The sequence below is a fragment of the Phaenicophaeus curvirostris genome, chromosome 3 (assembly GCF_032191515.1).
Source record: "Phaenicophaeus curvirostris isolate KB17595 chromosome 3, BPBGC_Pcur_1.0, whole genome shotgun sequence".
Lineage (NCBI taxonomy): Eukaryota > Metazoa > Chordata > Aves > Cuculiformes > Cuculidae > Phaenicophaeus > Phaenicophaeus curvirostris.
Window position 1 is genome coordinate 88,813,370 of NC_091394.1, and position 20,241 is coordinate 88,833,610.

A 20,241-nucleotide genomic window follows, 5' to 3' on the forward strand; every position below is an offset into this window, starting at 1 on the left:
AATTTTTATTACCCCTCATTTCATAAAAGACTTCAAAAATCTGGGTAAGACAAAGAAAGATGTTCCACTCACAGTGAAAAAGTTGGTGCAGAACATACCACAGCCCAGTTTCAAGGAGTCATTTATGTTCCCACTTCTGTTGGTATGTGTGTATAGCACACATTAAATGACATTATTCTTTTTTTTTTCCCTGTGAAATGGGTTAGAAGAAAGTTATTTAGAAGAAACATCCAACTAAAACAAAAAAGGCAAGCCAATATGAACTTCTCTAATAGCCAATATGAACTTCTCTAATAATAGATGAACGTGTCACTGGTGGATACACTCACAGTTCCCTTATTGTGTGTCCCGATCATTAAAATGTCATTAGTAAGGGACAAGAAGATATATATGTGGAGGTGGTGGATCTAGGTTCCAGGTGGCCACCATCTGCAGACTGGTTGCAATCATAAAGTTTTGGGTAACCTAAACACATTGTTTGCCCCTTAACTTCTAATCAGGTTTAGACAACAAACAAGTCTACTTCATTATTTTTCAAGACTTCAGTTTTCCTGTCAATTGATGATTAATATTTTCAGGATGAACTGGCAACACTAAAAGTGCAGAATAAACACAGTTAGTATTTTTTTAAGATCATAAAGGTTATCTACTTTTGAAATGCTGAGACCTTCGCTCTGTGTATAGCATAAAGAAAAATGCTGACACATGAGCTGAAGTAGTTTTGGTTCTAGTAAACTTCAGGCTGTGGTTGAAATCATGCTGTTGTGAGGTAGTATTGGATTGTTTTCTTTTTTAAAAGCATGTTAAAAGTACTTCTCCCTTAATCTGGGATTGGTCTCTGCAAGTCTATTAGATGCAATAAACAAAGAACTGAAAGTGAGAAAAAAGAAGATAAAGGTGATGATAAAAATATTGCAGTATTTTTACAAAAGCTGTAACTAAGAACAGTACGTACAGACATTGGTAGAAGAAATGCTGGTACAATGACAGAACAATATAATTTATTTAGAAGGTGTTATTGTAATAGAAAACTGCTAAAGAGGGATGAGTCAACTGGAGTTTGAAATGAGAAGAAAAAATGCCCATATATGCCATATGCCTCCCTGTTTGCTTTGAACGTGCACCTTACATGGGCCATTTTGATGTTCTCCTTGCGAATCAAGTATGGGTTTTCTTCTAAGAGGTAGACCTCTTGTTTCCTCACAAAACATTAAGCTAGTAAATGTGGAATTGCTCTCCAGGGGAACATGCAAATAAGTTACAGAAGTCTCCTGCCTACGGTACTTTTGTATTTCACTTAAAAAATTACATGAGGAGATTTCATATGGAAAAAACGTTTCCTTATTTGAGATTTGCATGCAAGAGTGATCCCATTAGACATAAAATGAAAAACAAGGCCAAGAGATAATGTGCATATTTATACTTAATATCTGAATATTATTTAGCTCAAAGTACCCCAAAGCCTTAGTGTGATCTCTTTGATGGAAACAGATACTATGGGCAGTTAACAGTGAGGAATTGGACCACTTCATTTGGCTCTTACAGGAATCAATATGTTGAAAGGATTACGCTGCTTTTTTTTTATATATGTAAATAAGCTGGTGAAGGGGCTGGAGAACAGGCCTTATGAGGAGCGGCTGAGAGAGCTGGGGTTGTTTAGCCTGGAGAAGAGGAGGCTGAGGGGAGACCTCATTGCTCTCTATAACTACCTGAAAGGATGTTGTAGAGAGGAGGGTGCTGGCCTCTTCTTCCAAGTGACAGGGGACAGGACAAGAGGGAATGGCCTCAAGCTCTGCCAGGGGAGGTTTAGGCTAGACGTTAGGAAAAAATTCTTTACAGAAAGGGTCATTGGGCACTGGAACAGGCTGCCCAGGGAGGTGGTTGAGTCATCTTCCCTGGAGGTGTTTAAGGCATGGGTGGATGAGGTGCTGAGGGATATGGTTTAGTGTTTGATAGGAATGGTTGGACTCGATGATCCGGTGGGTCTCTTCCAACCTGGTTATTCTGTGATTCTGTGATAACACATTTTTGTATTGCTGTGTGTACTTTCCATGTGCTAAATAAGTAAATAGCTTAGATAGAGGATGTGATGCATTTTATTGTGTTTTATAGTGTACAATGTACTGGGCCCAAATATCGTTCTCATGAAAAAATATTTCCAAGTCTTCAAGTCCACACTGAAAAAACCTTAGCTCTATTTAAACAACAATTTTTTCCTTCTTTTTAGAAAGTCTGCCTCTTGCAAGGACTTCTCTTCTGCCCTGGGAGGGCCTGTGGACAACACAGAATCATAGAATCTCCATGGAAAAGATATCCTGGATCATCAAGTCCAACCATTATTATCTGCCACTAAACCATGTCCCTGAGCACCTCATCCACCTATCTTTTAAACACCTCCATGGATGCTGACTCAACGACCTCCCTGGGCAGCCTGTTCCAGTGCCCAATGACCATTTCTGTGAAAAATTTTTTCCTGATATCCAGTCTGAACCTCCCCTGGTGGAGCTTGAGGCCATTCTCTCATGTCCTGTCCCCCATCATTTGGGAGAAGAGGCCAGCACCTTCCTCTCTACAACCTCCTTTCAGGTAGTTGTAGAGAGCAACAAAGTCTCCCCTCAGCCTCCTCTTCTTTAGGCTAAACAACCCCAGCTCCCTCAGGCTGAGAAACTTGGGCTTGTTCAGCCTGCAGAAGGCTCCAAGGAGACCTTATAGCAACCCTCCACTATCTGAAAGCCTACAAGAAATCTGGGGAGGGACTGTTTACAAAGACTTGTGGTGATTGGATGAGGGGGAATTAGTATAAACTAGAGAGGGGCAGATTTAGACTAGACATTAGAAAGAATTTCTTCACCATGAGAGTGGTGAGGCACTGGAAGAGGTTGCCCAGGGAAGTTGTGGCTGCCTCATCCCTGGAGGTGTCCAAGGCCAGGTTGGATGGGGCCTTGGGCTGCCTGATCTAGTGGGATGTCCCTGGCCATAGCAGGGGCTTAGAACTAGATGATCTTTAAGGTCCCTTCCAACCCAAACTATTCTATGATTCTAATTTTCTCAGCACAGAGGTAACTACCAAGGATTCTTTTGCAAGGGAGGAAGTGATCCAAACCCCATACCTACTTCTTTGCACTGTTACATGTGATAATTTGTGTCATAGTCTGAATTGACTTTATCACAGCCCTTGACAATCTGTTCCAAGGCTCTGAAGAAGGCAAGTTGCTTTATTCCTGTCGCTGGAGCACTGCTTTATACCATCAGCAAACACTCCAGTACAGTATGCTACAATAGTTAAAGGAAGCTTCATTAAGGCCATGATAATGACTAAAATAAGTTCCACAGTAAGTGGTGTAGACTTCTTGTTGTGAGGTAAAGGAACATCAAGAAAGATAAAGATCAGTAGCGTTGGTGTTGGGGGAAATGAGTATGGTACAGCAACACAAGCTCTCCACTGCCCTGTGCTGTATGATATCTTGTTGAATGCTTCTACCCAAATAATGACAAAATATGCTTATACTCTATTGTAAATCCATCAACAGTTTGGACGCACTTTGCAAAAACTCATGATTTTCACTGGAAACACATCTACAAGAAAAACTGAGATTTGAAGAAGAGTATTTTGCCAAAATTCTGTTTTAGGTTGGACATGGAGGAGAAAGAGAAGAGCCTGGAATCATTCAAAATAAAGAAAGGCCAGACTTACTTAAAAGTCTAACCTTGTCCATATCATACGTGTATATGACTTGCAGCATAGGGGGTTACATGTTTATTTTGAAGCAATGTAGTTAAAAGCAGACATTAAAAGCGTTGGGGTTCGATATGCATTTGACTGCATTGCATTTATCATTTGGTGTTTTCTAAGATTTGAGTGCTTGTCTTTGCAACGTCAGGGTTCTTTGAAAAAGAAATCTGTGCATGAAGGAGAAAGAGAGTAATTTTCTAGTTTTTGATAACCAAAAAAGGAAGGGAAAAAAACCCAAACAAAAAAAATTACATCAGGTAGCAACTGAGTGACAAGCACATGCACCCTTACAGGCATGGCAACCTTTATATTCACTACACAGACCTCTTGAGGTAAATTCGTAGCTGCTGGATGAGGTTCTCATCCTTTCTGCTGAGCAGCACTAATAGATACTGAAATGCACAATCTCCCAGTGGAGATGTACAAATGCTTGCTGGTAAATGTGAGGTTTACAAGCTGTGGAGCTTTGGATGCATCTGCCTCTTTTTGTCTGAGTGGTACCTGTCCTGGTGTACAATGCCATATCTAACTCCTCAGCTCTTGCTGAGCTGAATGGTGTCCAGTTCAAATTGAACTGTATCTTCCTTCACAAAGCCTAGGCTTACCAATCAGCATGGAAAGTGATGTACTCACATGGAAAAAAAAAAAGTCAGAGAGACTTCTTGGCATAAAGAACTGGCAGCAGACAGGAAAACACAATCCCTGCAGAAGGAATTTATAAGAATGTAGCTACTAACTGCCTCAGTTCTTGTCTGAGCATGGACAAACTCAGGGGCTTTATGAAAAGCTACACCTAAGAGATAGAAATGGCATATGACACATCCTTAGTCCAGATTTCACTTTCCACCTGTTAAATTTTGAATGCCTACCACAAAATCTAGTATACATGGTGTTATTCCAGGAATAGTTGTAAGATTTTATTTTCATTTTTCTGACATGGATAATCAGTGAGTTTACCTGAATGTCTTTCTGAAAAACGATAAGGTATTTTGAATGATGTTCTCATTAAAAATTCAGCCTAAGGCTGGAAAATTTTAGCTTGACTAGTTACATTTTGACAGAATTTTAAGCCACTGGAAATCAAAATTTATTAGGAGTGATGGGAAGTTTCCAGTGTAGGCAGTGTTACCACCTCTGTTAACAATACATGTGAAAATTCAACAGTAGCTACCAGAAAAGAAATTCATGTATTAGAGTGTTGGTATATTAGTATGCATATGGAGAGATAGAGAGAAAATGAAATGCTTCTTTCCATATTTTTTTAATGAGACAGAATCATAGGTTAGCAAGAAAAACAGACATACTTAAGAAATTAAATTGAACAGAAATAGGAACAACTCTGGCTTTATACATTCCCTTGACAAATCTCTTCAGTTTTTATGACTGTATAATCCAGCTTGTGTCACAGTTTTCTACCATGGCATCTTTCAGGAGATTGGTTTTGTACATAGTTATTAGCCTGATGCTGTTAATTTCTCATTTCTGCAGGAATAAACTCAACTGCTTCTATGTGAGTGTTTACAGTTCCTTTTAAAAGCATGTAATTCAGATGCCCTTATGGGAAAGCAGGAGGTATAACTTAGAGATGATGTTTGATTTTTTTTTAAGTCCTAGGTGGTTTAGAGACTGGACAGCATAAGAGCATAATTTCTGAGCTTTATCTGGAAGAAGAAGACATAACATTCAAGCGTGATACCTCCAGTTAATTAAGAAATACAATTGGTGGGATTTTCTTTACACACATTAGTTGGATTGAAAGTAATGTATGTAGGTCAACTAAGTTCCTCATCCATAGAAACGGTGATTCATCCCCACAGAAGACACAGTATTGTGACACTGTTATTAGCCTCCCTGCAGAGCTGTCTGTTTTCCCCCATTAATTACAAAGGGGGGGTCCAGATGATTTACGTACACCAGGCATGCAATGTTTAGATGGCTACACCTAACAGAGATCAGACTTACTTAGTGACTTTAATTATTTTCCTCCTCCTTATAGAAGTGAAATGTACATAGACATGAATGTTTAGTTGTCTTCTTACTGCTGCTATCCACTGTTAGCAGCTCAGGTGTACATTTCAACCTGGTTTAAGATCAAATACGGAACAGATGCAACAATACTAAACATTCTCAGAGTCCTCTCTTATAGCATGTTGTTCTTTTTGTCACAAGACTCAGGTACTAAAGGTAGCATTCCTCTACAACATTTTCTAAACTTGCTTGTAGACTTTGCCCAAGGCTTCTGCTAGGTAAAAGGGATGTGAATGAGACATGTGCCTTTGTGAGTAAAATATGGTTTTTGAGGGTGGACAGGTCTTACAAGGATGTTTTTGTTATTTTTTTTCAACTTAACATTCATAAGGTCCAACAAAAACTTAGTAAATATGAGTATTTCTACTGATTCTGTCCATGACCTTTCTTTTTGCTTGTTTCCAGACTCTGGAAACTGATTTTTTCACATTAATTCTTGTCAACAGTAAAGAATTAGAAATATCTTTTTCTTTCACTAAACAAGAAGTTCTACTGATTGTCTTCTTTTCAAGATCCCTCTGTAGCTTATTCTTATTTTGGATACCATGTGTCAAAAGACTATATATCTGATTTTCCACACACTTTTTCCATCATCACTTTCAGATTTTCTCTCAATATTCACAGAATCACAGAATCACAGAATCCCCAGATTGGAAAAGACCCACTGGATCATCGAGTCCAATCATCCCCATCAATCACTAAACCATGCCGCTCAGCACCTCGTCCACTTGTCTTTTTTTTTGGTTTTTTTTTTTAATACCTAGCTAGGACCGCCAAAGTAAGTCATGGTTTGAAGGACTATGGCACCCTTAGAGAGAAAGTGGAGTGTAGCACTACATTTAGAGAGATTGTTGGTTATTCAGTGCTTGAGTTTCCTGCAGTCAGTATTCCATATTTCTCCAGAGCACGCAAGACCTGTGACTGCTTTCCTCAGAAAAATTAAGCAAGATCTGACTCCATAGGCTGATGAAGAAATATTGTCCCACCTTTCATTCCACCATGTGGCCTCTGAAACACTCTGAGAAATGGCTCTTTGCTCCTCAGGAGAAAGGTATTCTTTCCTGGTTGTCCTGGGTTTTGTTCAAAATATGCCAGCAAAGAGGGAAGGATTTCTTCTCGCTTTCTTCTGAAGAGTTGTGAGAAGACAAGAAATACTTATGGGCATAGTTTTCTTTACACCTCACTTTCCCCAGGAATCTCTTTGTCCACTACTTGTCTTGTCATATATAAAATGAGAAAGAAGGGTTTTATCTGCCTAATTAATTCTTTAAAGTGTCTGCCACAGCGGTGCAATATGTAACCATAAAATTTGTATCCTTGAGATGAGAAATCAAGGAAGGCAACTTTTAGGTATTTCGTTTGGAAGCAGAATCCAAATAGGAGGAAGCAAAAGAGAAATGGAGAAGTGAAGAACTTGACTGTCACTTTGCCTTATGTTTGTTAAATGGAGGTAGCTCTAGGAAGGGGCAACATTCAGCTTCAGGGTTCTTTCTGTGTGAAAAGCAAAGATGAGTTCCCTGATTCACTAAAGAACTCCCTTTTCTATTTTTGGTTTGGATTATTGATTCCTCTGACATATTTTAAACATATCTTTCTAGCTGCTGATTTTCTCCTTTCCAGACTCTGCCTGCCCTCCTCTGGTCTTTCCACACCTTCACAGGCAAATAAATGAAATGCTGAAATATCTGAAAAACAGAAAATCTTTTTCCTAAGAAAGAAAGAAAGATGTGAATAAAAAGAGAACTAGTTACAGTAGTAATGCTGAATGTAATGCCTATCTTTACCTTAGGATAAGTAGCGTGAGAAATATGTAACAAATTTAGGATCACTGGTCTATTGACTAGGCAGACCTTTAGTCTCTTACTTTGTTTAGGCACCTCAAAACTCTCAAGGTGAATGACTTTGTGTGGCTGAGATGTTTACTTCAGGAAAGAATAGTGAATCCACACTTCTTGAGTCGCAGTAAAATATCTGTACATACCCTTCTATCTTCTTAGATTACCTTTGTCAATTTTAAGATGCATGGAAAAATTTAGGATTCAGAAGTTTGTATAAAACCAAAATTCAGGAACAATGTTTTCATGAAATCATGGCACAGACTTGTTCTTTAGGTGTGATGTTTTCTCCTTCTCTCCCAAGTTGCAGATGATTTCAGAAATTCTACTGGTAATGCACAGGGAAAATTTCCTCTCAAGCTTGTCAATACGTTTATTAATCTTTTAACTCCTGTTTCAAAGTAATCAGCGCCTGGAATAGACTGATATATACAAGAAAAAGAAAACATATCCTAGAGATTCTTGTAGGTCTTTAAATTTTTAAAGCATTTGCTTAACTTACTCTTTGCATGCTATTCTAAAATATTCACAAGTATCACTGATGTTCAGGGAGTTTGCACCAAACAGTTGGAAGTTCTTCCATGTCTGATCTGATCTGACTCATCATGCCCTTCTCATAAATGTAATCTTTGCCATTCTCCAGAGATACCTCTTTCTACAGGGAAAAGTCTAAAAGCAGCACTTCAGAAATGTTGTATAGGGAGGCTTGGCAGTGTGTTTAAGTACAGTGCAATGTGGCTGAAAGTACAGACCCCTTGATGCCAATATTCCTCGCGTAAAGCAAAGGCCACAGCAGTCATTAGGATGTTCAGTTGAAACATATCCACTTAAAGGAGCAGAGATACTGGGAACAACAGGTTCTAGGCTATTCTAGAACTTTGTTAACCACAGAAACTAGGGTTGAGATTCAGTTCCATATAAATGTAGGTATCACCATATGCTGGTGTCTGCGATCCATGGTGTCAGTACAGTCACAGGACTCCATAGGCCAATTTGGTTTACTTTGTGGTGCTGACTGAAGCTCACCTCCGTGCCCACACATATGCATCTCATGTTGTTTGAGATGTCGGGCAGAATCCCATGGGAATCATAGAATGGTTTACATTATAAGGGATCTTAAAGATTATCTAGCTGCACACCCCTGTCATGGGCAGGGACACCTTCTGCTAGATCATGCTGTTTATAGCTTCATCCAACCTGACCTTGAAAAGTCCAGGGACAAGGCATCCAAAACTTCTTCAGGCAACCCCTTCTAGTGTATCATCACTCTCACAGTAAAAAAATTCTTAATATCTAATCTAATTGATCCTCTACAGTCTTTCAATTTAAAACCTTTAACCTTTATCCCATCAGTATACTCCCTGATACAGACTCCCTCCTCATCTTTCCTGTAGACCCCCTTTAAGTACTGGAATGCCACTGCAAGGTCTTCTGTTCTCTAGACTAAACAACCCAAACTGTCTCAGCCTGTCAGGGAAAGTGTTCCAGCCCCGTGATCATCTTTGTAGCCCTCCTCTAGACCTGCATGAGCAGGTCCATGTCTTTCATGATTTAACACAGGACACCGAGCTCTTCAGAAGTGGTAACTAGAGATCGGACTTGCTAATTTGCTGTCTAGAATTATACTAGGAAACTGTATGAAGTAACTGAATTGAATCCTAAATCTCCAGTAACTGTAATACCTTTGATACCTAGTTGGCATGCAGATACTCCATAGCAGGTATTTTTATCTTCTACTGAGTTCTTCCCTGAAGGGTAAGTTTAATAAAATGATGTCATATTGCAGCAAAAGTTACCGGCTTTCCAGTATCAAGAATTGATAATTTCTTAAATTGCCCTTTAGAAATCTCCCAGGCTAATAAAATTTGTGTCTTTTAAACCCTTCAAAGTATTTCTCAGCAGTTTCTCCCGTTTGAAGGACTGTGAACCTCCTAACAAAAGCAATTTCTTTGTGTTTCACTTTCACATTTATAACTTGACAGTGAAGTGGGCATAAACATCTGGGAATGGCCTCAAGCTCTGCCAGGGGAGATTTAGGCTGGAAATTAGGAAAAAATTTTTCACAGAAGGGGTCATTGGGCACTGGAACAGGCTGCCCAGGGAGGTGGTTGATTCACCTTCCCTGGAGGTGTTTAAGGCACGGGTGGACAAGGTGCTAAGGGGCATGGTTTAATGTTTGATAGGAATGGTTGGACTTGATGATCTGGTGGGTCTCTTCCAACCTGGTTATTCTATGATTCTATGATCTGCAAGTGTTTCCAATCCATTCTAATTAAACTGATATTTTTAGCTTCACACATAGGGTTGCAACCAGTTTCAACCCTCTTCTAGATGATGTACAAACTATAATGAATGCCAATTTCTAAGATTGTTTCTAATTTGAGGCATATTCTGCTGGTAAGGAGCATAAGTAAATTTCTCATTAGTTTGTATGAATCACTAGTTTATGCTCTAACACCTTAATTTCACATCAATTAATCATGTGATAATTGGTTTAAGATATTCACAGTGGAAAAAGGTTTTGTTTGAGAAAGATGAGTAATCAAACTGTTTTGAAAAACAGCTGTTCATGTACAGCTGACAGGAACTTGTACTGTTACTGTATGTGAGAGGGATTGCAAAAAGTCCTGCCTTCATAAAGGAAGAAAAAAAAAACCCTGTATTTTCAAACTCATCTCTTCCATTGAACTGAGTACCATATTGATAGAGCTTCTGCAGTCTGTCTTCTCAGTTCATTCATTAAAGTACAAAAAAAGTTGAATAAGAAGGGGGGAAGACAGTGCAGGAAATCAGAAATAGTTGTGGGTCTTTCTGTGGCAGGTTTCTTCAGTTAGTTATCAAAGGACTGCATTACACTGAAATAAGCACTTAGATCTCTACCTTGTCAACAAGCAAGCAAGAAGAGAGTGCATTGTGCAGGTGAAAAAAAAAGAGAAAGATTGCATAGGTGAAAACATAGCTAAGACCTGATCAGAAAGGTGTCTGAGACTTATTCCCTATGTGCTCGTGCCTGGTACTGCAGCCACTGGGAGTTACTGGTGCATTAGACCTTCAGAAGTAGGCTATTAGCAAAAGTTCCTTACCGGCATGGATTTCGGACATTTCAAATAAAGTTCACGTACTAGCTTAACTGTTACTTTCTGCAATATCTTTCCTGTTTCTCTGAAGAGAGAAAAATTTTCAAGCCTACCCCAAGGAAATCATTGAGTGTGAATTATGTACTGTTCAGTTCACATCAGCTTAGAATAAGTTTTCAAGTTACCCTCATTAGCTCATGTTTAACAGTTATTCTTTACTTACCTTCCTACTCCAAGCACTCGCCTCTACGGAACTGGCGACCGCTCTAAGAATAAAATTGGCCTCTTTCTGGTGTCTGACAAACCCAGCTAGAGCATACAGGGAACATCTGGATCATATGCTTTACTAGTTGTGTGCACTCTACTTTCACCATATTACCTAAAATTCACCCTGTGTTTTCAATTTATCTTCCTACTTATTTCCTCCCTGAAGGCTCAAATCTGCATCTAGTGAAGTCAGTATGAACATCCTATGAGAAAGTTCAAACCTTTAGACTGTGATTTAACAAGGTACTTAAGCACATGCCTGGCTTTCTGCACAAGAATCTTCCCATAGACAGCAGCAGAAAGATTACTACTGCCCTACTTTGGAACAAGAGGGAGCCATGAACCATTAATCAGCTGTTGAATTCCACCACAGTAGTGAATATATTTCAGTGATGGGCTGGGTGCAAACCCTGTGAACAGTTTACGATCTGCTTGGGAACCTTAAGAATGAAAGCAGCTCTATACTAACTGCACCCAGACATGGAATTTATCAGTCTAGACAGTATATCTGGTGGTCCACAGCCACCAAGAATCTTGTAAAAAGGACAACAGTATTTTCCAGAACACACTGAGAATTATATCTCCTCAAACTCAAGACTAATTAGTAAAAAGCATTTGTCAAGACTTTCACAAAGTGGTGGAATTGATTTTATGTATCTCTCTGTCATCTGCCAGAACAGTATTTTTAAGCACTTACTTACATATACGTGCTTGAGTGCACATTTCCATACAGGATTGTACACATACATCTCCTTAACCTAGCAGGGCATGACTAGGAATACGATTTGCTCTGATATTTGTCTTCTAACATTGCAGAATGGAAGCAATCACCAGCATTTACAAATAAATATTTTAAAAAACCCAAGTGATTTGTTTTATAAAAAAATCTTTATCTTATTCCACGAAGTAATATTTAGTACTTCTGTAGGAGGTGTTTGATGTGTAGATGAGTGTAATATAGTCATAGATAAGTTATGCAATCTGTAGCTAGATGGCTTATGTGAGAGACAAGACAGTGGAAGACTCACTGTGTGATGATAGATAGGAAAAGATAATGCTCATTTTTGTAGTTTGGTATGATTCTCCCATTGCCCTGTGTTTAGGTTATTTATGGTGAATTTAAGGCTGTGAGATCCACAATCCTCAATTTTCTTTATCACTTGCCCACCATAAAGCATCATAATCCATCACAAACCAGTAAAAACTTCTAGTGCTTTAGGTCACGGTTTAGCGAAGGAGTCACATAGCTTACTTGTGGTTACACTGCCTCTTACCTACTGGCAAACATGATGCCATGGTAGCACTAATGCAGCACCCTGGTCCTCCTTCAGCCCAGGAAGTCCCAAACGACAGGCTGTGACTCCATACTGCAAACACATGAGGTAAAGCCCAAGCGCAGTTGACATGAGGCTTACATCATCTTCACTAGTCCCATGTTCAGATTATGCAGTAGGATGGCTCTCTGAACCCCTGTAAAACAGCTTTAGTGCAAGTGTGATATGGACCACCGGCCATTTAACTCCCACTCTGTACCTCCACTTGTGCTGGGCTCAGGGTTGGGTAATATAATTTGGAAATACTGTTTTACTCTTACTGCTGCTACTTACCTTTAAAAAGTTGTAGTGTAACCCAATCATTCACCAATCTTTGCCTCAGTCATTAAAAACTGTTTGTGGAATGTTCACAAAAAATGGTGTTTCAGCACTGAGTGAGAGAGGCTGCCATGTTTTCAGGGGATGACCCAAGAGATTGTAACTATAAATAGGTTATTTTTCTTCTTAGAAATTTAAGAGTCTTTGTAGTCATTTATCTAAGATCCATGCACTGTGTCTGGAAAGCAAACCTTCTTTATCTGAAATTGTAGTTGAGGTTTATGTGTCATTTCTTTCAAACCAGCACAGGAAGACAGCTGAAAAGAATTTCTAATTTAGGCTTTTTACTTTAAATTTATACATTAAGACTTTCAGCCCTGCCTGGGTATGCAAATTGGCACTGTGATTAACAGAACCCCTACATACCTCTGGCCACAAAGAGGACCTCTGCGAGTGTTGTTTATTCCCAGCCACTAATTTAGCACCAAGTCACTGCTCCTTCACCTCCACTTCAAAGTGGGATAGGAAAGAGAATGGGAAAAAAAAGTAAATCTAATGAGCTGACATAAAGACGGTTTAACAGCTCAACAAAGGAAGCTCAACAAAGATAATAATAACAATAATAAAAGAATATATAAACCAAGTGATGTACAATGTAATTTTTTACCACTTGTTGACTAATGCTCATCTTAGCCCCAAGCAGTGATAGTGATCCCCTGGCCAATTCTTGCCAGTTTTTATACTCAATGTGACATCATATGGTATGGAATATCCCTTTGGCCAGTTTGGGTCAACAGTCCTGGCTTTGCTTCCTCCCAGCTTCTTGTCCACCTGCTCACTAGCAGAGCTGAAAAGTCCTTAACTTAGTAGTATAGGCCCTACTTAGCAACAACTAAGAACATCGGTATGTTATCGACATGACTCTCATACTATATCCAAAACATAGCACTATACAAGATAGTAAGAAGAAAATTACCTCTATGCCAGCCAAAATCAGGTCAATAAGCTGAAACCAGGACAGTGAGATACCTCCTTGTTTGTGCCTATGGTTATAATAAATATTATGGCAACCGTGTCAGAATCCTGAGAAGTCACTTCTCCAGAAGGGATTTGTATTAGGCAAAACTTGCAACAACATTAGAAGGCCTGCAGAGGAAGCAATTTCAGAAGCATCACAGTACTGCTCAGATGGGCTTATTAAAGGTTCCTGTATCTTGAATTCTAATGAAACTCTCCTTTAAAAGGTTACCCTTTGACACCAATAGACACAACTTACTCCAAAAACTTGTATGAGGACACTACTAAACTGCTGCTTCTGTGTAGAATGCTGAAAGCTGGAAAAGAACAGAAAGATCATTGGCCCCAGAAGAGTGTATCACATCTGCCGAACGGTTAGTCCAAAGAACAGTCTGAGTGCTTCATTATTGGGAACAGCATCAGATGTTAACTGGGGGAGGCTGTTGCCTTAATATAAAAGCAGAGCATTACCTGATTTGGTCATTTGCTTGAAGTTATGTATAAAATGTCAAATGCTTTACGGCTTAGGAAGTGTCCAGGGAAGTTTGTCAAAAATTTGGACAGAAAGGCACCTGGAGCGAATCCAGAGAAGAGCAACGAAGCTGGTGAAGGGGCTGGAGAACAGGCCTTATGAGGAGCAGCTGAGAGAGCTGGGGTTGTTTAGCGTGGAAAAGAGGAGGCTGAGGGGAGACCTCATTGCTCTTTATAACTACCTGAAAGGAGGTTGTAGAGAGGAGGGTGCTGGTCTCTTCTCCCAAGTGACAGGGGACAGGACAAGAGGAAATGGCCTCAAGCTCCGCCAGGGGAGGTTTAGGCTGGACTTGAGGAAAAAATTTTTCACAGAAAGGGTTATTGGGCACTGGAACAGGCTGCCCAGGGAGGTGGTTGAGTCACCTTCCCTGGAGGTGTTTAAGGCACAGGTGGAGGAGGTGCTAAGTGGCATGGTTTAGTGTTTGATAGGAATGGTTGGACTTGATTATTCGATGGGTCTCTTCCAACCTGGTTATTCTATGATTCTATGATTTTTCTGTTTGCTTGGCTTTAAAGGGCACACAATCTTTGCTTACTGGCTGAAGAAAAGGCTAATATTAAAAGTTTAATAAACCTGACTTTGCAACTTTATAATTTTGAATAAGCATGATATCTGGTGTTATAGGAACTGTATTTGCATGTGGGAATGGGAAGGCAAGGGGCTATACACTCAGAATGATTCCAAGTGTCTGAGCAAAGCACAAGCAAAGTCATAGTGCAATGCAAACTCATCACAATCAATGCAAGCAACTGATCAACTAATCTCCTCTGCTGCTTCAGGAGCAGGAAGAGAAACAATACAGCATCCCTCCACATCTTCCCAGTTATATGAACTGCTTTGAGAAATGTGTTTGCTTGTTTCTTCACTTTTTCCAATATGCCACCTAGTTAATCCTCCTTGTGGCTCTTCAGGCAGCCCTGTGTATTTCAAAGGGACCACAGCACAGAGCAGTTTGTTATGTTGAACTGTGAGTGCTGAAAAACTGTTGTTTTTCTGGCTTGCCCTCAAATTCTCAGGCTGCCTCTTGTCACTATTGTTCAAGTTTTGAGGCAGAATGTTTTACTTCTGCAGCATGTCATGTGCTCTTATTTTTAGCTTATTTGGCAATTCCTAAAGTGTTTGTTTCTAGTTCTACTAATTTCTTTATAACTGCATCTGTCGGGTTGGGGCTCAGCTCAGGAAAAACAATGACTGTGATTTTATTGTTTATGAGTGCTCTAAGTGCGTGGCTCTCCACAGATAACGGGATGGAAAGTCACGATTTCAAAAGTCTATTGCTAGATGACTTAGGCTCTTTTCCAAAAATAATTAGGCACTTACAAAGCTGATTGTCTATGAAAATCAAGAGTATGCAGGAGACCTTTTACTTAAAATCTCAGACTTGGAAACTGAACATGTGAGTATTTGGAATTTTACTCCTGGCTGTGATCCAGTAAATGCTATCTTGTAACCTACTCATTGCATCTAGTCCCATTACACTATGTTTACCTCACTATGAGTGAACTGGGTTATAACTTCAATAGAGACACAAGTTGTAAGTAGTGGAAACAGATGGATAGGATGTTAAAAGAGGGAGCATTATGATAGCATGTGACTGCTGTCTCATGGTTCCTTTAATCTTGTATTATCAACCTAGTAAATACTATTATTATTTCAAGTAACTAATAGAAGCTAAGCTGGCTTGATGTGATTACATGGCCCCCTTATCGCTTTGATAAAGTCTAGTTATATTGACTGAAATTGTTTAATATCTTCCAGTTTGTCTGCAACTTGGCTTTTTTTGGTTTTCTTTCCTTTTAGATTCTTTGAAACTACAACACAGGGAAATTTTGTGGGGTATAAGGATGGGGGTAATATTTTTTTTCTTCACCCTACAAGTATTTTGCTGGGAAGCCATTTGTATGAGAGGCTTTGGCCCTTACGGTCTTTGAAGCAGGGAACTGGAATTTGGCAGAGAGTGGGTGTGGTATGTACAGTCTTTTGCTGTCTTTGTGAAAATGTAGCCAAATCATGTATGTCTGAAAAGAATGGCTTTCCACAAGCTGAGACATTGTTAAAGATCAGGGGGATCAGTTCCCATTCTTGACAGAATATGCCTCATCTCAACAGTGAATGAGGACACAGATCACCAGAACTGCAAGCTGAAGCAAGTCTTCTTTAGAACTGATCATCCTTGTGTCTTACTCTCTGGGACTGTGGTGCCAGTAGTCATGAAAAATTAGAAGATTGTCTTTTCTGACAATGTTCCCTCTGCTCATGCCATGACTGGGAATGGGTCCAGCTGAACCAAGGGTGTAAGTGGGGATGAGAACAAACTGTCCGGTACCCTTGTCAAAAGGAATAGATGAATCTTACTAAGAAGTCTTAAATGTGAGAACATTGAAACTACATTGGAAATTCATCCAGAAATCACTCAGTTGCCAAATTTGGTGTCTGCTTTGGATCCAAAAACCTAAATGAATTTTTGCCATCATATTTAATTTTTCACCCTGGTGTATTCCATACTGCTTTACAAACTAGACAGAGGGAGGTGCATGTGCATTTGTCACTACCTTTCAGGTGAAAAATTAATCTTTTTTTTACAACACACTTAATTGACAGTCTGTTGAGGGCAAAAGAAGAAAAGGGACTCACGTCTTTCAGAACTTCAGGGAGAACCAGGTCTGCAGCATTTGCTTCTCTTAGCTGGAGTTTTGCCAGCTCATCAAAGCTAATATCCCTTCTTCTGCAAATAAATGCCAAGGGATCTTTAATTAGCTAAAATGATCAGCAGTTAGGACCTTGATTTTTCACTTAATCTGAAAATAGCACAGTGCCCCTTAGCACACTGCTGGAACATTGGCACTGTACCAAAGGAGAGAAAATAGTGCCAATGACTTAATCATACACTTCCTGCAGCTTCTTCTATATTTCAAGTTGAGTTCATCTCAACAGCTGGAGAAGGGCAATGTCATTGCTACAGTTTCTGTTAAGGAAATTCATGCTTTCTCTGAAAATCTTTTGTAGGGCTGTTTCTGAACTCTCGGATTTGTTCAAGTCAAATGTTAATACAGCAAACTCTAGTGGTCAATATGCTGCAGTGAAAAGGAGTGAAAAAGGCCGTCCTAATCTACGTTATGATTTATTATCATCCACAGGTGAAACTAAGGCTCCACCCTTTCTGCTGCTTTTGTGTACCACAGACTTCTGTTCTTAGCATAACTTTTTAAACTAACACCTGCATCATCTCCTCATGTCCAGCAATATTACAACTAGTAAAGGCTGAGCAGGATGCTTGCAGAAGTCTTAGTGAGGTGTCCCAAAATATCTGCAAGTAGCCATAGCACCACTGTACTAGCAACCTGTATGAGTGGGCTGCAGCAACGCTCCCTTCCCGCAGCTCACAAGAAGAGTTGGGAAAGAAAACCGCCTCCCAGCTCCAGCTTTGCAAATCAATTCATTCTTGGTTTAGGTGCTAAACCAAAATGAATGTAATTTAACAACTTTAAAGTATGTTCTAACATATCTCTTATCTTCAAATACTCATCAATATGTCTCAGTAACATAGTAAATGGTGGGATGAGGACTCCTTAAACCAGCTAATTTCTGTGTCCTGCCAGAAAGACATCCCAGTGTCAGTGAAGGCTGTAGAGTGGGTGCAGCAGGGAACAGAATGCTGTGGTAGAATTGGACACAATGGGAATTTACTGCCAAGGGCCAACTTCATGGCTCTGCACAAAGACTTGTGACGCAACCCATTTTAGCAGAGTTTTGTTTGGTTTTCATTTTTACTGGCAGTACTAAAGTGAAAAAAAGAAAAGGCTATAATGAGAAGCTAATAATTTGACATAAATAAGTGTGATTCTGTCCAAGTCAACACACTGAGATTGGCTTAATTCAGAGCTAAATATCTCTATAGCTATAAGGTAGTTCTCTCCATGCGTATAAGGTGTCTCTTGGAAGAAACAGCAACAGGATGTCACATCAGTGCTAACTGGAGTTTGAAAGTGGTGACACAACAATGGCCTTTTAGTCCTTATGTTCCAGGCTGGACAGTGCAGAACTGGTTCATTCAGGGCTCTGTGTGTATATGTGTTGCAGTTTCAACCTATTCTGTTCTTGCTGTTTAGCAGCTTGTCCTTGTTCGCACCAGCTCTGAAGCGCAGGACCTGTTTTCCATGGTTCCTGGTTTCCATCACAGATGTGACCAGACACACATTTAACTTTCTTAATAATTCTGACCCACCCTTGAAAAATTTCTTCCCATGTAATCTCACTGGTACCAATAAAATTTTTCTAAGGATATCCTGAAGCCTCAAAGCACCACTGTGAGCAGAAGGGGAAAACATTTTTATCCGCAGTTTACAGACGGGAAAATAGAAGTTCCTAAATTACTTCCTCAGTATCATCAGACAATTAGCCTTACATTTTGAGTTAGAATGAGAGCACAAATATTTTGTCTTCCAGCCCTGTATTTATTTCCGTGCTTCTCTTTCTTTCAAGAGACCCTACATTATAATTAAATTAACAAATATTATCAAAGTAAGCAGTTCTGTTAAAGTTTTCTGAAATGCTATATATAGAGTGCTTTCAAGTATGAGTCGACTCATTCTTTATTCTTTTTTTTCTGCTGTAAGACTCCATTTCCTGCTTTCTTTGAAAAACAGTACTACGAATTATCAACAAGAGGTCACATATTCTAGCATTCAGCAGGCGCTGCCAAACCTGTACGCGTTGCTCTTTAAAGTAACATCTTGCATGTCTTGTTTCACACATGGCCTCTGGAGCTTGTAGGTCATGCACAAATACAATGGTGGTCTTTCATGACCACAAGTTTCTAAATCACTGTGTTTTGCATTTTCTCCATCTGTGTGACTTATTCTGGTCACATACTTTTGTAAAGAATAGCCCTGGTATACTCAAAATCTTGCAGTTCTCACTGTTCTCTCCTCAAATATGAAATTATTTGGTTCACAGCTCTTTGCAGGATTACATGTAATTCAGCTCCTGGGCTTACCAAGAAATAGAAATCTTCTCTAGGTCATATTAAGTGTCCATCTAGCCCAGTGGCCTCCTGCCAGTGCTGTCCATGCAAGAATAACTATTGAAGAAAGTGAGTAGAGGGCAAATATACTTTGTCTCTGCAACCTTCCGGCTTTTAGGTCAAGAGAGTAATTATGCAATTTTCCTATATGAGGCACCCAGAACCATAGCTATGGTAAAGGGAGATTATAAAGACAAGATTGGGGGCAATTTTGAGCAACATAAAAAATGTATTTTCTTTTTCTACCATGTCAAAGCTGGACACAGAAATGATTGATTGGATTAGAGGAAAGAATGGAATTCACAAGGGTTCAAGGCCCCTTCTTTGCAGAATGCTTGATGGCTACAAGGGGATTAGTAACTGAAAGATTACAAATACAGGAACCAGGAACATTTGTGCAGATTAATAAAAACTACAGTGGTTTTTTACCCTGTATCAATATATACTTAAATCTTAATCTAACCTCTACCCCAGAGAGAGTAAATGAAGACTTGTAATTTTTTTTTAACTTCTGCTTATTTATTTCAACAATATAGTTAAATAACAATTCAGCCATTGCAAACCCCTGTTGGTTCAAGGACATCTAGCACCCCTTATTCTGAGTGTTGCATGTATAAACATTGGCTGCCTACATGCTACCTACCTCAGGACTGAAAGATCCTATACAGGTCAGTGTTGATCCTGGTGTCTTGAAGTAGTTTGCAGGACCTCTAAAGAAATGTCTAGTGACACATGCAAATGAAAAGGAAGTGGATCCCAGCAGATTAGTACACTGCTGTTTTGCTTTGAGGTTTGGTGTCATAAGAACTGAAAGCTTTTTAAAAATGCACATGAAATGAAGACTTACTTGATACTTCAAAGCATCGATATTTGATCCATTCCTATGCTTTTCCTCTGTGATATTTAGTGCTACTTACACAAGAAAATTTTGCACAGTGCAAGTTCAAACCTAGTTTCTAAACTGTGCAGCTGCTATGTGTGTGTGATAACGATAAGGCCATGGAAACTCCATTCAGGATTTCTCAAGCTGTACATACAATCTTGGTTTCTCATATAGTACACTAAACCTGTAGTAGGGCTCTCATGCATTCACTCTAGCAAAGAAATTGTCTGCAGCACAAGATTCCTACAAGGCCG